Raw genomic sequence first — 21,096 nt, forward strand, 5'->3', positions numbered from 1 at the left:
GAGCTAAGACTAGTTCTACCAATAATCCTCTTCCTTCTGACAAGGACTCCAGAGCTCTAGACAGATGGGGTAAAAAAGTATACACCTCTGCAACCTTAGCTATCAGAGCACTCAATTGTCAGTTCCATATGTTAAAATATCAACAGCACACTTTGGAACTATTAAAACAGAAGATGGCTACATTTCGTGACTGTGCCAATTCAAAAGAGTTAGCAGATTTACTGCACTCAGCTTGTCAAGTGGCAATACACTCATTACAATGTTGATATGACACCCTGAAAGCCTCTAGCAGGGCAGCAATGACAGGATCTGTTATTAGGAGACATGCTTGGCTGAAGGAACAACCTCTCCCTGATCATGTCAAGTCTAAACTTATTGATGCACCCCCTAGATAAGGAGCGCTTGTTTGGGGAAAAAGCAGATGTACTTAAAAAGATGGAAGACAAAGCAAAATATATCCAAACAGTAAATGATTTCTTTCAAGTTTAACCTCCCAGATTCAGCAGGAACTTTCCCTCTAAGCACTGGGCCTTCCCTTCACCTAGCAGACAGTACCAAGGTAAGCTCCGCAGGGACAGACCCTCCAGGCCCCTATCCTAGGGCCAGCAGAGAAGGAAACAATGGACCACTTCCGTCTCTAAAGCAGGGAGTTCTAAGACAACCTTTTATTGCAAACACTCACAATGAATTCCCCACCCCTCTGCCCTCCCTTCACTCTCCAAAAGCTAGGAGGAAGGCTCTCCCTCTTCAAAGACAATTGGCTTTCTGTAACAAAGGACCAATGAGTCTTAAAGATAATTTGTCAGGGATACAAATTCTCTTTCAGCAAACTCCAATTCCAAGAGAGTACCCAGACTTGCCTCCAAACCAGTGGGCAGAGGCATTGAAACAGATCAAGACTCTCATATCACAGGGGCCCATAGAACCTGTCCTCTCAGATCAAACAGGAAAATACTTTTATTCCAGACTATTCCTTGTTCCCAGAAAAGAGGGCACTTGGCACCCCATTCTGGATCTATCCATTCTGAACACCTCTCTGGTGGTCCCCAGATTCAAAATGTTAACTTTGCAGCAGGTTCTGCCTATGCTTGCAAAAAATGCCTGGCTAGTGACCCTAGACCTAAAAGATGCCTACCTCCACATCCCCATCAAGAATCATGCAGAAAATTCCTGCGCTTCAGAGCAGGCTCACAACACTTTCAGTTCTTCTCACTGCCCTTTGGCTTATCTACTGCTCCAAGAGTATTCACCAAATGCTTGGCCCAGGCCATAACATTCTGCAGACAGAGAAGTATACAGATTTACCCTGGATGACTGCCTCATTCAGGCAGAGTGCAAAGAAAAGCTGCTCCAGAATCTTCTTTTTGTCAAATCTCTCCTAACCTCGCTAGGGTTCACCATCAACAAGAAGAAATGAAAACAAAACCCCACCAGGAAGATCATTTTCTTGAGAGCTATGCTAGACACAGCATCCCAAATGGCCTTCCTATCCCCAGAAAAGCAGAGCTTCCTGCCACTCTACTTTACCTAGCTTGCTCCCAGAATTCACCTCACTGCAAGGAAGCTCCTACAAGCCCTGGAATACATGGCATCTTGCATCCTTCTTATTCCTCTGGCCAGGCTTCACATGAAAAAACTTCAGTGATACTTAAAGAACCTTTTGTGTCAGCACTCTCAGTCCCTAGAGACCTCTCTCCCTCTGATCCCATGTATAAGGGTCGAGTTTCCCTGGTGGGCAGAGGCCTGTGCCAGGAACCAGGGTCTTCCCTTCATCCTCTGCCCATCCGGCCAGACCATCACCACCAACGTCTCAGACATTGCTTGGGGAGCTCATCTAGCAGGCAAATGCATCCAAGGTATTTGGGACGCCAAGCAACTTCGCTTGCACATTAATTAGAAAGAAATGATGGCAGTACAAAAGGCTCTGATATCCTTCAAACCCCATTTTCAGGCTAGCGTTCTCCCTATAAAAACAGACAACACCACAGTAATGTGGTATATCAACAAAAAGGAGGGACCCCCTGTGCAGGTTAGCCATGAGCCTCTGGCTTACGGCCACCTCCATGGGTCTACACCTAATTGCCCAATACCTACCAGGGGTCAACAACACCCTGGCAGACCATCTAAACAGAAACTTACTGGACCCCCATGAATAGCAGCTCAACAGGGATATCCTTCTGCAAATCACTCAGGAGTGGGGGACTCCGGAAGTGAATCTATTTGCCTCACACCTCAACCACCAGCTGCAGACATTCTGTACCAGGTAGAATCACCTCCTAGCATGAAAGTGGATGCCTTGACCTTCCCCTGCAACTCCCCCTTTGTGTATGCATTCCCTCTTCTGTCCCTTATTCCCAAGGTACTGATCAAAATAAGGCAGGAGAGACCAAAGGCCATCCTCATTGCTCCAGATTGGCCCAGACAACATTGGTACCTTTACTGTGCAGCCTGACCTTATAGCCTCCCAAGCAGCTTCCCCTAATCTCAAACCTCTTGACCCAGATGAGGGGGAATATATTGGACCCAGACTTACAGACTTTCAACCTTTCAGCATGGCTTATACCTTAAAGGCTAGCAAGGAGTCCCTGTTAACACATTAAACCCGAGTACCCTCTCACACCACTTCTGTGCTTACATCCGAGTGTGCTGTGAGATGGTAGCAATTGTATGCAGTTACATCCGAGTCCCTTTCACAAGTGCATCAAACTTTACAGCTGTATTGTAACTTCACTGTTAAAAAATAAGTTGAAAAAGTACTTGAACTTTTTCAGTTACTTTCTCAGCTTACTTTTTAGTATGGAGTTACCTGATGTTTATATTTGACTTTTTGGAGAAAATCGGCTGTAAAGTCAAGTAACCGCAGTAAAACAATTCTCCACACACTGCAAGAAGCAAGTGGTGGCAGCCAATTGGATTATTCCTTTTCAAGCTGCCCGTCACTTGCATAAAACCTCCACCGCCCCATCTAAGTTTTCTTTGATCTGTACAAATAAATGCAGGGTTCAGCAGTAGCAATTCCTTTTCATTTTTTTTTTTTTTTTGCTATTTTTTGACTTTATGTAGTTGCTACTGGATCCTGCAATTTATTTGGACAGAACATCTATTTCTGTGTGCCGGTTTACAAGTTTGATAGATATACTGCCACGATCTGAGAAGAGAAAATCAAGCACAATAGAGCTGTAACCGAGTCTGTTTCCAGAGAGTAGAGGTGAGTTGTGTACAGGAAGTGCTAGCTTGTGATATGTAGTTGCTGCTGCTGTCCAAAGTCTGTGTTTCTCCCTATGGTTAGGCCTTTGTCCCCCATATTATTTCCAGCTTTGTCAAGATGTATTGTGGTGAAAGGTTGAGAGCTATGCTTTCCATGGTAATTTCTAATGAACTGTGTTACTGATTGATATGGGTTGCAAAAGCTAGAGCCCTCTCAAGTGCCAAGTATCCAACCATTACTTTAGGATCCTAGCTCTCAACCTTTCACCACAAGTATTTGTGGTCTGTTTTTCATAGCATTTCATTTTACTTGCCAAATACTGACAAATCATGCCTGCCATTACAGTTGTGGACTCCATATCCTTCAGAAAGTTAATTGCACTGCAAACCCTGTTCATAGGTTCATAGATTCATAGGTAGGTAATAGGCTTTTAGCCCTAAGGCCTAAATAAGCCTAGCCAAATGGTACCCTGGCTTTTGCCACCCAGGAAACTTATTTTCCTGTGTTCCTGTCAAGCAGTGCCACAGAAGTGATCCCTGGGGTGAATTTCCTATCTCACATCCAATCATCAAGATTTTTCTTGAAGAGAGCTAATGAGGAGCTTTGTTTGATATAGATAGGTAGTTTGTTCCAGAGTATGGGAAGTCTCTGGGACAGGAATCTATCCCTCCACCATGTTCTGTTTATTGTAGTGATAAGGTTTAGGTCCCTAGAGCATGTAGCTCGGAGGGATTGGGATTTCTTTACATGGAGCATGTCCAACAGCTCTGGGTTTGACATAGCTTTGTATGTTAGGCAGAGATCGCCTCTGAGTAGACAATATGCGACAGAGTAAAGCTGGAGTTTTTTTAGATGGTCTGTGTAGGGCATCTGTTTGAGGATGGTAATCCTCTTTGCAAAGTATTTCTGTGGCCTTTTCAGTTGTTGTAGATGTCCTGTGAGGTACATACCAAAAGGGGCATTGTACTCTATAATGGGTCTAATGAGTGATGAGTAGATGGGAACAATGACCTCTTTTTTCCTGGATGAGAAACCTTTTGTAATGAGGTGTGCCACATAGAAGGATTTCCTGACTACTGTGGCAATGTAATTATCAAAGGAGAGACTACTGTCCACCGGTGTCCCAAGGTCTCTTATCACACTTTCAATGTTAAGTAGACTACTGCCTATGTGGGAGTTTATGGGTACAGAGTTTTTACCAAAAGGGATGATAATGCACTTTTTGGCATTGAGCTTGAGGCCATGGCTTTGACACCAGACATCTGTCTCAGTGAGGCCCTTTTGTAGGATGTCCACATCATTAGGAGTTTTGATTATGGCTCTTAGTTTGCAGTCATCTGCGAACTTTGTTAGCCAAAGACCTTCTGTGTTAGCCTGTACTTCAAAGAAGTAGATACCAAACAGGAGAGGACCTAGGACTGAACCCTGTGGTATTCCACTTGTCACTGGTCTGAAGTTGTATTTAGAGTCTGCTACTTTCACAGTGTGGGTTCTGTCAGTGAGCCAGTTGCAATTCATCCTGTGACATAAGAATTTATACCTAGTTTAGTGAGTTTATCTATAATTCCAGAGTGGGGGATGGTGTCGAAAGCCTTGGCAAGATCTAGATAGACTGTGTGAACCACCTTACCCGTATCTACGGCTTTGGTGACCACTTCAAAGAAGTCTATCAGGTTTAGGAGACATGATCTGCCTTTTACAAACCCAAAGTGTGTAGGGTCCAGAGTTTGGAGATTACCAATGTCATTGTTTATAAGTTCCATGATGATGCATTCCATAGCCTTGCAGACCAGGCTCGTCAGGCTAATGGGGCTGTAGTTCCCGGGGTCCTTGATGGCTCCCCTTTTGTGGAGTGGGATAACCATTGTTGTGTGCCATTCAGTGGGCACAAAGCCTGAGGTGAGGCTATGATTGAATATGGTACTTAGGTGGGGTGCCATTTCATTCTGTAGTTCATGTAGAATGCAGCCTGGGATGTTGTCAGGTCCCATGAATGCTGTGTTCTTGGCTTTGGAGAGTGTGTTTTTTACCCATGAAGACGTAATTACAGGAACTTTGCATTCTTGCAGTATAGAGATGAGCCCTTTAGGGGGTGAGAAGAGGGTAAAGTTAGCACTGAACCTATCTGCCAGGATGTTGGCAATATCAGTTTGTTCTGTATATTTAGTGCCATTAGGCTGTAACTCAGAGCAGATCTGAGTTTTGCCATTGAGATTCTTGACATAGCTATAGAATGCTTTGTGGTTGTCTTTAGAATCAGTGGTGATTTTGTTTTCATGACTAGCTTTGGAGGATATTATGAGGGATCTCAGGTTCTTTCTGAGGCTGACCAGGGAGTTCAACCAATCATGGGATTTTACTCTTTTTTGCAACAGTTTCTTTCTTCTGTTGTAGAGTTTGTTTATAATAGGGGACCACCTGGATTGGCTTCCTTTTTTTTTGGAGGATAGCATATTGGTCCTGTTAGGGATTGCATGATCCATGCACTCGTTTAAGTGCTTATAAAGTGCAATTGCATAGGATTCATCAGTCGTACCTCTATTTTCCATCAGCATGGGTGTTGTGAAGTTTGCCACTTCTGTCTTAAGAAGCATGAAGCTGGCTTTGGAGAAATTGTTTACGGTGGTTTCCCTAATGGGGAGTGGGAGCAGGATGTGGATGTCTAGGGTGACTTGCTTGTGGTCGGATCTGACCAATGAGGAACTGACATCTGGTGTGGAACACTGGTTGCCCATGTTGGTAATGACCAGGTCTAAGATATGGTACCCCTTGTGGGGGTGTGGATAAGTTGATCCAAGGCATTGGAATTTATGAATTCCAGAAAATGTTGAGCACAAGAGTTGGTACATGAGTAGTTTTCCCAGTTAATGGTGGGGTAGTTGAAATCACCCATTATTAGTTAGGTTGTACCCTAATATTTTCCAGTGTATCAAGAAATGAGGAGTGGGAATCCTGGGGCATGGTTAGGGATCTGTACCAAGCTACAATTTCGATTGCGGTCTTGCCCAGAGCAGTTGCACTTGACTAATCTGGGATGCATTATGCTGAGCAACTAGCCTGGAGGTGTGGATATCCTTAATGAATATGGACACACCTCTGCATTTAGTGCTTTTTCCAGGTAAGGTCACCGAAAGGTGCGGTATGAATTATAGCCTGCTAATGCAGGGGTGCTCTCTGGAGCCTTGAACCAGGTCTCTGTCACTGCATAGATGTCAAGGTTCTCTATTTTATGGAGTGCCTCGAGTTAGTGCATTTTGAGGTTTAGACTTCTAGCATTAAGTAGCATTACCTTCAGATTTTGCTTGCTTGTACCTGTTATGGTGGTTAACTTTTCATTTGAATCTTGCCTAAAAAAGGCACTATAGGGGTGGTAAGATCCTTAGCCAGTATCCGGAACCCCAAGGGTGACAGGTGCAGGCCATCTCTGGCAAAGCATCGTGGTTTGTTGATTATGTCATCCCAGGCAGACAGATACTGGATCCCCTTAGAATGACACCAGAAGCTTAGCCAATTGTTGAAGTCAATCATTTTGTCCTTGTACTGTGGTATCATTCTGGGTGATGGCAGGATGCTACTCAGGGCTAGGGTCATACTTGCCTGGGCTACAAGATCGGACAGCTCCTCCATGTCTCTTTTCATGTAGTCCAGGGAGGTATGTCTCAGGTCATTCACACCAACATGGACAATGACAGAGTCATATTTTGTGGAGTGACCTGATTGCATGTGTTATGTGGCGGATCCTGGCTCCTGACAGGCAGCTGACGGTAACTTTCTCCTTGTTAAGCCTGGTGAGTGGAATATCAGTGTGCCTGACTATAGAGTCACCTATGACTAGAGTGTTGGGTTCTTTGTTATGCCTTATGGGCTGTGGTTGAGTGGCACACTGAGTTTGTGGGCTATGTGTCATTTAGGTTGTGTTGGGGGGGGGGGTTGCTTGTGTTTCTGCTTTGGAGGTCCCTGTTGCTTGGGTACATTTTTTTTGAGAACCTCTGCGAATGTAGGTGTGTGTTTTGTGTTGCTATGTGTGTGTTTTGGTAGTGTAGGTATTGAGGGACTATGTGATGAGTGTGGTGTGGTGCAAGTGTTTACCTTCTCCTCTTGACTGTCTAGTCCAGTCTTGGGTGAAGAGAGCTTTGCTTCCAGTTTGGCTATATAAGTGCATCTCTCACAGGTTATAGTGTTGGGTGGTAGGAGGAGAGGGTTGTCTGTGTACATGAGGCAATTGCTGCATTGCCCCAAGATGCCTAAATTTATCAGGTAGACAGGAGAAAACACTGGGAGCTGACCCTTAGACATGCCTGGATAGGTGCTTATTTATTAAGTACTAAAAACTGTTTTCCTCTAGACAAGTGAGGAAAGTTGAGTTCTGTAGTAATTTGTAGCTTATTTAGTGCTTACAATGAGTTCTGAACAAGTACTGAGCTCAAAGAAACAGATTTGAGTGCTGAAACTAAAAAAACTGGCTAGTTCTAAGAAACAAAATTAAGCTAGAAGGCTTCCCTCCAATACAGAAAGGCTTGGGGGCTCAGAAGCTTAGAAAGAGTCCTGGATACAGTAAATCTGTATCTGGACTAGACCAATTACAGGAAAGGCAGGAAACAAGCTTAGAAATATATATATATATATTTTTTTTTTTTTTTTTTTTTTTTGTAAAGTGGAAAGGGGAAAAAAGCTAACTGTGTTGACCTTCTCAAATGTTCTCCGTGTATTAGGTAGAATGAGGTAATGACACTAGATATCCACACCTCCAAGCTAGCTGCTCAGCATAATGCATCCGAGATTATCCAAGTTCTACTAACTCTGGGCAAAACCGCAATCCAGATTGTATCTTGCAACAGACCCCCCACCATGCCCCAGGATTCCCATTCCTCTTTTCTTGATACACTGGAAAATATTAAGGTACAACACTACCCTCTAATAATGGGTGATTTCAACTACCCTACCATTAACTGGGAAAACTATTCATGTTCCAACTCTTTTGCTCAGTGTTTTCTGGAAATCATCAATTCCAACACCTTGGATCAACTTATCCACACCTCCACCAGGGCAGCAATATCCTAGACCTGGTCATCACCAACATGGGTGACCGGTGTTCCACACCAGAGGTCAGCTCCTCATTGGTCAGATCCGAAAACAAGCTTCTCACCCTAGACATCCACATCCCACTCCCACCCCCCATTAGGAAAACAACCGTAAAATATTTCTCCAAAGCCAACTTCACCCTTCTTAAGACAGAAGTGGCAAACTTCATGACACCCATGCAGATGGACAATAGAGGTACGACTGCTGAATCCTACACAAATGCACTTTATAAGCACTGACAAGAGTGCATGGATCATGCTATCCCTAACAGAAGTAAGATGCTATCCTCCAAAAAGAGGAAGCCAATCTGGCGGTCTTCTGCCATAAACAAACTCTACAACAGAAGAAAGAAATTGTTGCAAAAAAGAGTAAAATCCCATGATTGGAGGAACTCCCTGGTCAGCCTCAGTAAAACGCTGAGATCCCTCATAAAATCCTCCAAAGCTAGTTATGAAAACAAAATCGCCACTGATTCTAAAGACAACCACAAAGCATTCTATAGCTATGTCAAGAGTCTCAATGGCAACACTCAGATCTGCTCTGAGTTACAGCACAATGACACTAAATATACAGCACCAACTGATATTGCCAACATTCTGGCAGATAGGTTCAGTGATAACTTTACCCCCCTCTCACCCACTAAAGGGCCCATCTTTATACAGGAAGAATGCAAAGTTCCTGTAATCACAGCTGCACAGGTAAAAACCTCACTCTCCAAAGCCAAGAACACAGCATCCATGGGACCTGACAACATCGCAGGCTGCCTTCTACATGAACTACAGAATGAACTGGCACCCCACCTAAGTACCATATTCAATCATAGCCTCACCTCAGGCTTTGTGCCCACTGAATGGTGCACCATGATGGTTATCCCACTCCACAAAGGTAGGCCACAACAGATCCCCGGAAATACCGCCCCATTAGGCTGACGAGCCTGGTCTGCAAGGCCATGGAACGTATCATCATGGAGCCCATAAACAAAAACATTGGAGGTCTCTAAACTCTCGACCCCACACAGTTCTGGTTTGTAAAAGGCAGATCATGTCTCCTAAACCTGATAGACTTCTTTGAAGTAGTCACCAAAGCCATAGATGAGGATAAGGTGGTTCACACAGCCTATCTAGATCTCGGCAAGGGATTTGACACCATCCCCAACTCTGGAATTATAGATAAACTCACAAAACTAGGTATAAATCCCTAAGTCACAAGATGGGTTGCCAACAGGCTTACTGACAGAACCCACACTGTGAAAGTAGGAGACTCCAAATCAGACTTCAGACCAGTGACAAGTGGAGTACCACAGGGTTCAGTCCTGGATCCTTTCCTGTTTGGTATCTACTTCTCTGAAGTACAGGCTAACACAGAAGGTCTTTGGCTAACTAAATTCACAGATGACTGAAAACTAGGAGCCATAATCAAAACTCCTAACAATGTGGACATCCTACAAAAGGGCCTCACTGAGACAGATGTCTGTTGTCAAAGCCATGGTTTCAAGCTCAATGCCAAAAAGTGCATTGTCATCCCCTTTGGTAAAAACTCTGTACCCATGAACTCCCACATAGGTGGTAGTCTACTTAACACTGAAAGTGTGATAAGAGACCTTGGGACACAGGTGGACAGTAGTCTCTCCTTTGATAATCACATAGCCACAGTGGTCAGGAAATCTTTCTACGTGGCACATCTCATCACAAAAGGTTTCTCATCCAGAAAAAAAGAGGTCATTGTTCCCCTCTACTCATCACTCATTATACCCATTATAGAGTACAACACCCCTTTTGGTATGTACCTCTCAAGACATCTACAACAACTGGAAAGGCTGCAAAAATACCTCACAAAGAGGATTACTGGCCTCAAACAGATGCCTTACGCAGACTGTCTCACAAAACTCCAGCTTTACTCTGTCACATATCGCCTACTCAGAGGTAATCTCTGCCTAACATACAAAGCTATGTCAAACCCAGAGCTGTTGGACATGCTCCACTTAAAGAAATTCCAATCCCTCATAGCTACACGCTCTATGGACCTAAACCTTGTCACCACAATAAATAGAACATGCTTAAGGGATAGATTCCTGTCCCAGAGGCTTCCCATACTCTGAAACAGACTACCTATCTATGTCAAACAGAGCTCCTCATTAGCACTCTTCAAGAAAAATCTTGATGTTTGGATGGGTAATAGGAAATTCACCCAGGGGTCACTTCTGTGGTTCTACTTGACAGGGGCACAGGAAAATAATTTTCTTGGGTGGCAAAAGCCAGGGTACCATTTTGTCTAGGCTTGTATAGGCCCTAGGGCCAATTGCCTAGTACCTACCTATGAATCTATGAACCTAGACTGGTAGGAGTGTGCCATATCAAATTTACAGTAGGGGTGGGCAACTGCAAAGCCACCAAGTATAAAAACAGGATACCAATAGTGCGGGAGGGTGGGAAACAAAAATCAGGACAAACAAACCCAACCAGATGCTTAACAATTGTAGAAAATACTAGTTAATACCTCACACACAGTGAGTAAAATAAAAGTGCTATAAATAACTCAGAAATAAGCAAAAAAAAGGGTACTTAATGTTATATATCACAGATTAGTTAGCTCAGAGCCCTTCCTCCGACTTCTTCCAATTAGCTCAGTGTAAACATAAGGCTTATGTAAAACTCCAGTCTTCATAACATGCATTCCAAAACCACAACTGATCCTGTAGAAGCTAATGTAGCGCTAGCTTAACCATAATGGAATCAGCGGTATTGAAGTGTATTAACCCACCAGTTAGTTTGCGCAGGAATGGGCTTGGCCATTTGATTGACAAGGCGGCGGGCAGAGTTTCAATATGTAAATACACCATATTAAACCAAAGTACTGTGGTGAAAGGACGGCAACCCGAACTACTTAAAGCAATAAATAAATTTAATGATGTAAAGCGCTTTTCGTCTGACTCATTTGACAAACTTCTTCAGACAGAATTATTTATATATACATATATATATATATATATATATATATATATATATATACATATATATATATATATATATATATATAAATATATATATATATATATATATATACATATATATATATATATATATATATATATATATATACACACACGTGATTCTGTCATGTAATTTTGTCTGAAGAAGTTTGTCAAATGAGTCAAACGAAAAGCGCTTTACATCATTAAATTTATTTATTGCTTTAAGTAGTTCGGGTTGCCGTCCTTTCACCACAGTACTTTGGTTTAATTTGTTGTTTTTCGTATTTTTTGTAAATTCACCATGATTGACAAGGAATCATAGGTTCATAGGTTCATAGGTTGGTACAAGGCTATCAGCCCTAGGGCCTATACAAGCCTAGCCGTAACAATTCCCTGGCTATTTCTTCCCATGCAATTTACTTCCCTGGACCCTTGTCTAGCAGGGCAACTGACATGATCCCCGGGGTGAATTTCCTTTCTCCCATCCAATCATCAAGGTTCCTTTTGAAGAGGGCCAAAGAGGCACTCTGCTTGACATATATGGGCAATCTATTCCAGAGTCTGGGGAGTCTCTGGGTCAGGAACCTATCCCTCCAGCATGTTTCCTTTATGTTGATGACAAGGTTTAGATCCCTGGAGCGTGTGGCTCTGAGGGATTGGGATTTCTTTAAGTGTAGCATGTCCAACAGCTCTGGGTTTGACATGGCCTTGTATATTAAGCCGAGATCACTTCTGAGTAGATGATATGTGACAGAGTATAGCTGGAGTTTTTTTAAGGTGGTCAGCATAGGGCATCTGCTTTAGGCCTGTGATTCTTTTAGTGAGGTATTTCTGAAGCCTTTCCAGTTGTTGCAGATGTCTTGAGAGGTACATACCAAATGGGGCGTTGTATTCTATAATGGGTCTAATGAGGGATGAGTACAGTGGGACAATGACCTCCTTTTTTCTGGATGAAAAGCCCTTAGTGATGAGGTGTGCCACATAGAAGGATTTCTTGATTGTTGTGGTGATGTGGTTATTGAAGGTGAGACCACTGTCCACCTGTGTCCCTAAGTCTCTTATCACACTATCGGTGTTTAGTGTACTGCCACCTATATGGTAATTCACGGATACATGTTTTTTCCCAAATCCATGCACACAATGATCTCCATCCTCGTTGGAATTATTACGTTCTCCTTTTTCAGGGGGCAAGCTCCCCTGCACCCCCCCACACACCCGCTGAACAAGTGTTGTGCAACGGTGCTGGTACTGCAAACAGTTTCAGCCGTTAATAACAGTATCATTTAGAGAAACAGTTTTGTGGTGTGAACTCTGCCCAATTGACTGACTGAAATGTGGTGTACAACAGGTGTTTTAGTTTTATGCCCCTAGTAAAACTTTATTTTTGGTAGTGAATGTCTACAATAAAACATTGGGTTGCTTTTGGCACAGATGCGGAATATTAATTAGATTGCAATGTGCCAGGCGGGGATTGGGCAGGGCGTGCTACGGCACATCTGGTGAGTTAATACACTTCAATATCACCATGGAATCTGTACCGTCTTTACAATCTACCATATTCTCTGTCTCCTGAAATAGAAACCGATGCACTCTTTGAAAATCTGTTATGTTCATTCTGCAGCTAAGTGCATCGCTGAAGAGAATAATCGTGGCAAGGCTAGCTCCACTAACTGGTATACAGTGAGTTTTAGATGCATACCAAGGGAGAGTGTCAAAGTTGGGCATCTCTCAAAAAACATTTTTTAATCCCAAAAGATAGTATACATCATTAGCATGCCATGTAGTTTTTACTTCTTGATTTTTTTCTTCCTCTAGACGTATTTTAGTAGTGTACAAAAACAAATTTGCTGGAGTACCTTCCAAAAAGAATGTTTAATGTTAGCGCTTTCATTTAGACAAATTTCTAATATGAAAAATGTGCAGTCTAACATGACAACTGATGAACATGATTTTTTAGCGTATTTAAAAATACAGGGCATTGGAATTATGAAGCCCGATAAGGTCGGCGGCCTAATATTTATGTATGAAAATGAATATCAACAGAAAGTGTTACATGTTTTAGATGGTGAACATTATTGTGCTTCTAGCATTAATCAGGTTAACATTGCATATAAGAAAATATGTGATACCATCAACGATTTATTCCTTGAAGGAAGTATTTGTTTGGACACGTTGCACTACCTGACAATGATAGCACTACAGATACCCATGATTTTTGGTACCCCCAAAATACATAAGAGCATATCCAATCCACCTTTAAGACCAATAGTTGATGGGAGGGGGTCAATCACATACGCATGCAATAAATATGTAGACCATAAACTCAAACCAATCATTAAAAGGGAGAAACAGATCTGCTCGGACTCATGGGGGGTTTTGCATGGTATTAATAATTTAGAATTTAACGCTGATTATAATTTTCTAACAGTAGACATCAAAGATCTATACATGGTCATCCCCCAAGAGCTTGGCCTAGAGTGGGTTTGAGCCTTACTTGTAGATAAAGGGACTGACAACAATGATATCAATGTTATTGAAACATTATTACAAGTAGTCCTGTCTAATAATTATATGATGTTTAATGGTCACTTGTTCAAACAGATGTCAGAAATAGCTATGGGGGCACCCTGTGGTGCTAGTTTTGCTAATTGTGTTTTAGCTTATTGGGAACATGAATTTTTGTTCAAAAACTACCTTTTCAAACGATACACAGCCTGGTACACTAGGTATCAGTATGATATTTTTTTTTATTTGGAAAGGTGATGGTTCCACGGTTCTGCCTTTTATTAATGAGATCCGGCAATTAACTGATTTTCTTGATTTTACATACCAATTTGATACTGATACCATCAATTTTTTGGATGTGTCCATTTCTAAGGATAGAATTTATAACAGGTATAGAACTATAATTTTCAAGAAACCTGCATATTCGAACACATTTTTACACTTTTCTAGCAGACATCCCTTTCATCAAAAGAAAGCAGTCATGAAGGGACAGTTGGTTAGGGCTGCTAGGATGGTTTCCTTAGAACAAGATTTCTTAGTTGAATGCAATCTTATTAGAGACATGTTCATCAGTAGAGGATATCCCAGTGAGCTTTTTGATCAAATCTCTGTAGAAGTCATTAACAAACGTCAGAATGGCCATTTTCAGCCTATTTTGAACAAGGGATATAGTTCACTAGAAATAACATATAACCACATGGACGCTTTAAATACTACTATACAAGGTCATACTGGGGTTTATACTGGCACCACATTTATTACTACATTTTCTATTAATGCAAAATTGGTATCAAACATACTATATAAAAATTGGTCCTTGATTCTAGAGGACACACATCAATAAAAAACTTGACCAGTCTTTGCATATAGCATATAAGCGAGGGTTAAATTTGAAGAATTTGATTGAATCACATAATAAGTTTACAAAGAATAATGAAAACAAGAGAATGTCAAAATATGGACACTGAAATCAGTGCCAACATATAAAAATCGGTCATACTTTTGACATCAGAGGTCAAACATTCCAAGTAAACATGAAATATAATTGTGAATCTAAGGCAGTAGTTTATGTAGCTTTATGCCAACTATGCCAATCATTCTACATTGGAAAAATGGAGAGGACCCTAAGACAGAGAATTTATGAACATATTTACCATATTAAAAAAGGTAATTCACTTAATGCACTTGCTAGACACATTTTAGACCACCTCACACATAAATTTCTTTTCACTATCTTACACCAGGAAAATGAAAGTGTTAGAGGGGGACTTTGGCAGCTTAGGCTAGAAGAAAATGAACTATTATGGCAGATCCGTACTGTTGCCCATATCTTGCCTGGGCTCAACAATAGTAGTATATTTTGAAGTATAAAGCATTGAATAGGTAGGATACATTTTTGTAATATAAATACATCCCACTTAATATGTAGCTAATATAATTGGATGAGTCTTAATTATGTATTTTTATATATATATCTATATATATATATATGGGTCTACTTTCATAGACCGAACGTACGGATCGCCGACACACATCTTCCCGACCCCAAACAACCGAAAACACACCACACCAAAAACTAAACATACCGAACACCACAACACCGACACAAAAAACGCAAACTACATATTGCACACAACAACATATCCACTAACCGTAACCTAAACCCTAACCCTAACGTCCGACACTACCGCACACTTACCCAACCGCACTAACCTAACTCACTTACAACACCCCTAAACCCCAACACCGTCACTATCGCACACTCACCCTACCTGCACCCTAACCCTAACTCACTTAACCCACCCTAAAACATGCAGCCCGTCACTATCGCACACTCACTCAACCCGCATTCTAACCCTGACACACTTAACACTACCCTACACTGCTCTACGTCACTTCCACACACTTACCTCACCGGAACCCTTAGTCCGACACCACCGCACACTCACCTTTCCCACACCCTATCCTAAAATCCCTCGCTATCGTACACTTACCTGTCCGCTCCCCAATACTACATCTTTCACTTTTGTACACTTACCGTATGGCGCTCACACGCTGCCGTTGTCGGTCTCTCAGCCGTCGGGATATCGCGTTGTCAGTTACCTACCTCTTCGGTCGTTCCGTCTCGGTCTTCCGGGTGTCGGTGACGTGGCGCTTCGGTCTATGAAAGTAGACCCATATATATATATATATATATATATGGTCTCCACAATAAATTTTGTGAGAGCATTTGGTATGGTTTAACTTCATTTGTCAACTTTTATCATTTGTTTTATTAGGCTTATGTGCACTTGAGGTACATAATGGCAGTGTGTGTATTTTTCAGAACATATTGCTTTAAGGATTTAATTTGCTGAGCAATTAAAGTTTAATTGTAGTTTTGTTAGGAAAATGCATAATAGCAATGTGCATGCTTAGTACATTAAAGGCTTAAAAGGGTTAATACATTTATTCTGTTCATACTGCATGAATCTGCACAGCTATTAGAAACTTAATAAAAGACACTTTATTCTGCTTATGCAATGAAAATATGTGCAGCTACCGGAAACTTAATAAGAGACATTCTATTTCTGCTTATGCCATGAGAAAATGTGCAGCTGCTAGAAGTCTTGATAAAGAAAACAATAGGTGTTTGAAAGCTTAAACTATAGTCAGAACTACTTGTACCAAAGCTAGAAATGTACCTTGAATCTAGACAAAATGTATTGCATGTATTAGAACTGTACAATGGAAGAATTGAAGAGACAAGGTGGGCTAAAATAAGCCCAAGGCCAGGTTGTTTTTCTCAAATGTTTTTGCAAGACAGCAATAATCTGACCATGTCAGCAATAAGCCTGGTAACATTTTCTGTGTAACATACAGAAAGCTGTGTCCAACTACGTCAGCATTAGATTAGTAACATTTTCTATGTGACATGAAGAGAACTGTATAAGAATAATATACTGACCACCAGAAAGTTAGACAAACCTTGTACCTACATGCTTTGTCTCCTTACTGCAAGTAAAAATGGGTGCCTTGCTTGAACCTAACGTGTATTGATCTTTGAAGTTTTTCCTTTTACATATTGGTCCGTCGAGCTGGAGCCCTCTCTTCACCTCGGATCAGACGGCCAGGTGGCTGAAACCGTACGGGGAAGAAACCAAATCGGTTCTTCTTATATGAAAAGTCCTCCGACTGAATTGTCGTCAAAAGAGGCCAGCCACTTTCTGATCTGTGACTGAAGGATGGGTCTCCGCGAATCGGTGATCAATCACGTGGGCTCAGGTAAGGTGGATCTACTTTTTTCTGTTTTCTGTTTCAGATCAGGGACTAGATGTGTATTGTTTTTTATCAGATTGTATTTTTCTTACAGTCAGGGATAAAAAAAGAGTACTGTCTTGTCATAGATCAGGAGAAACAGAATAAGTAGGCAGTCATTCTGAAGAGACTATAACAAAATCCGTGGTACACGTTAAAAATTAAGAGAAGTTATGTAACAATCAAAGGTAAAATAAAATGGGTAATAATTGCACAAAAACACCCCAGAACCCGCCGTTAACGGAAGACGCAAAATATATGCAGTCGCAACGAGCCGATAATATTAGATATTTTTCAAAATGGGTTAATAAATATGAATTCGACAGAAAATTAGAAATATCCTCGCTTATCAAACTTATTAGACAACTCAAAAACAATTCCAAGGGTCAGGTAAAAAAGCAACGGCGGTTAGGAATTCCTTAAGCACACAGGTGGCTGGAGGAAGTAAACCGTAGGGACCAAAGGAACAAGGATTCAAAAGCAATGTTTTTAGATAAGGAGGGTAATAACTTAGTAATAACATCAGCACCTCCTCCTCCCTTACCAGAATATGAAGTGAGTGAACAGGTTAATCCACCCCCACTATATCCTGTGGTCACTGAAGATAGAGATATTATAAAACTAAAGCTAACTAAAATCAGAGATCCCATCGGGACCAGGTCCCGAACAAAGGCAAGTAATTCAGAAGAAGATATTGAGTTATGGCAAATAGTTAAGAATTCATGACCTATAGGAGAAGAAGAAGAAATATGCCCGCTTTTAGAAGTACCTAATCCTCAGGCAGGTCAGGACAATCAGGACCCAACTATCTTAGTATATAGACCTTGGACTCTGGAAGATATCCGGATAGCCACTGAGGGAATTCCCCATCCAAAGATTAATTTTAGAAAATTCTCAGAAGACTTACAAGGAATGAGGTTAAGTTATAACTTAAACGGAGAAGAAGTAGAAAAAGTAGTTAGACAAATTGTATGGCCAGATTGGTACATGATTTGTGGCAACTGGAACCCTCGTGACGCTGAACAAAGACCCTTCCCACATAGCAGCGCAGAATTAGACACAAGAGTAAAAGGTCTTACAGACCGCATCTCTGAAAAATGGAAACCTAGGGCAGACTGGACTTGCATTAATCAATGTATCCAACAAGAAGTTGAAACAATTGACAGGTACTATGCCAGATTGTTAGAATGTTTTAATAACCACTGTGGAATGCAGGTTCCTGAAGATCAAACGCAAGATTCCCCATATGAACAGCAGTTAAAAATTGCATTTTTGAAAGGCAGTAGTGTACCTATAAGCAGTTTTATTACAAAACACATGGTAGACCATCGTACCAGCAGGTTACAATCATTACTTGAATATGCTAGACATGCCGAAAGGCATTTTAATAGCAAAAAGAAAAAGAAAGCTCAAGTATTTTCTGTAGAAGACGGAGCAGAAGTTTATGTAGTGCAGTCTGGGAAAAAGGGCAAGAAAAATGCACAGGGAAACAAGCAGTCTGATCAGCGATCAGAGGACTTTGAAGGATGTAAGAAAAGGGGAGAATGTTTTAAATGTGGTAAAAAGGGACATTTGGCAAGGGATTGCAGGAAAAATAAGAAGGCAACAACGGAAGACAAGGAGGATGAGGACTGACTATATGATAGTCAAGAATCACTAGAAGGGGCTAGTAAAGAAAGGACGGAATGTGAAAGAGGGAGTAGAGGAAGTGCAGGAAGTTATTGACAATGAAGAAAACTAAATATTAGATCTAGCTTTGTTGAGCTTAGAACTCTATTTAGCAGACACGAAACCAGAAGTTACACTCTTGGTAGAAGGAAGGGAGGTCACATTTTTGTGTGATTCAGGGGCATCACAGACCCTGATACACCCCTCCAAACTACCAGAAAACATAGAGTTGCTTGATTACATACTGGTCAAAGCAGCTAATGGACAGCTGTATCGGGAGTCTCTCTCCCATAACATTGCAATAACTGATCCAGTTTCAGGATTAACACAGAAAAGCAAAATTGTAGTTTCTGCAAAATGCCCAGTAAATCTCTTGGGCAGAGACCTCATGCAGATATTTGGTATAGCAGTAGTCCCAACCATGCAGGGTATGGAAGCACAGCGACAAAATAATACCTTTGTGGTACAATCAGAGGGTGAAATGTTTTACTGGTGCAGCCAGGACTTGGTTACAACTGGTCCAGGGACTGTGACCGAGGAACTAATGAGCATAGCCATCAGTAAGTTTCCCTCCCTTGACATTGACAAGCAACACCTGTTGCACTGTACCCTGTATTTTTGTAACACACCAGGACCTGATAAGGGATATGAGAAAGAATTATTTAAGAATCATACAAATAGATTGATGCTGTGTAACCTGTACTGGGAGACAGAAGGGAACAGTGTAGCCAGTTGTTCACTGCCCCACGAGTTTTTTGCACTTTATAAATCTAATCGATTACCACATGTTAGTTTAACTAAAAACAAAAATATAAAATGGGCAGACCTAGGAGAAAAAGCCACAGGATGGGAGAAACAGACAGAACTAGAACTGTCAGGACAGGGGATACAAGTACAAAAATTGAATTGGATAACTCAGACCAACCCAGCTGTGCACTTACAATCTAGCAAAGACAGCTGATGGACACTCCTATTAAAGGTGGAAGAAAACGCCTTGCGAGGTAAAGCAGAGACTCTCTGGTCAACAGGGAAATCAGATGTAGGACTCATTTGTACAGTGGGGCCAGTCACTATCATGCCAAAGTCAGCATTCAGACCACAAAAAATACAGTATCCCTTAAGAAAAGATGCAGAGGCATGGATAAAGCCTATTATAGCATCCTTACTTAAAGGAGGGATACTAATAGAATCTCCCGATTCACCATGTAACACACCCTTATTTCCAGTTAAAAAAGCCAATGGAGAATGGAGTATGGTCCAGGATTTGCAAGTTGTAAATGACACGGTAATACCAAGGGCACCTATAGTGCCAGATCCACACACCCTGTTGAATGACTTAAAACCTCAACAAAAGTATTTTTCTGTGGTAGACATTAGCAATGCATTCTTTTCGATACCGATACACCCTGATAGCCAGTATTGGTTTGCATTTACATTTCAGGGAAAAAGATATACATATACACGCCTACCACAGGGATATTGTGAAAGTCCAACGATATTCTCACAAGAAATGGCAAGCAACTTGGCGGGATTCAACCCACCAAGTGGTAGCCAGGTTTTACTTTATGTTGATGACATTCTGCTGGTGGCCCCCACCCAGCAGGATTGTAAGGAAGATACCATAGCACTTCTACGATTTTTAGCTGCTGAGGGACATAAGGTAAACAAAGACAAACTGCAGTTCTGGAAAAAACAGGTTAAATACCTAGGATATGTAATATTAAAGGAAGGTAGAACATTAGATGAAGACAGAAAAGTAGCAATTTTACAAGCACCAAAACCCACCACCAAGAAGGAAATGATGACCTTCCTGGGTACAACTAATTTTTGCTGAAGCTGGATTCCAAACTATGCTTTGGAATCTGCACCCTTAACTGACCTTATATTTAAGACGCCTATGGCAGCTCAGGATTTATTACAATGGACACCAGAGGCAGAGCCTGCCTTTTGTAAACTAAAGCAGTTAATAGCATCCTCGCTAGTTCTGGGATTGCCAAACTATCATAAACATTTTTTCCAGACTGTAGACTGCAAGCAGAGTTACATGACATCAGTATTAACACAAGAGCATGGGGATAAGCAATGCCCCATTGCTTACTATTCATTACAACTGGACCCAGTGGCACAATCCTTACCCCACTGTGTACAAGTAGTAGTTGCAGCTGCAATGGCAGTGCAGGCTTTAACCTCAGTAGTCTTGTTCCAACCCCTCACTTTGAGAGTACCTCATGCAGTCACGATCATTTTACTGCAAGAAAAAGTGGCATATCTCTCCCCTGTTAGGCATCTTTCCTGCATGACTATATTGTTGAGCCAACCTCATATGACAATTGAATGATGTACAACTTTGAACCCTTCTACACTG

Source organism: Protopterus annectens, chromosome 2.part0, assembly GCF_019279795.1.
Source record: "Protopterus annectens isolate FY-2018-M chromosome 2.part0, PAN1.0, whole genome shotgun sequence".
Lineage (NCBI taxonomy): Eukaryota > Metazoa > Chordata > Ceratodontiformes > Protopteridae > Protopterus > Protopterus annectens.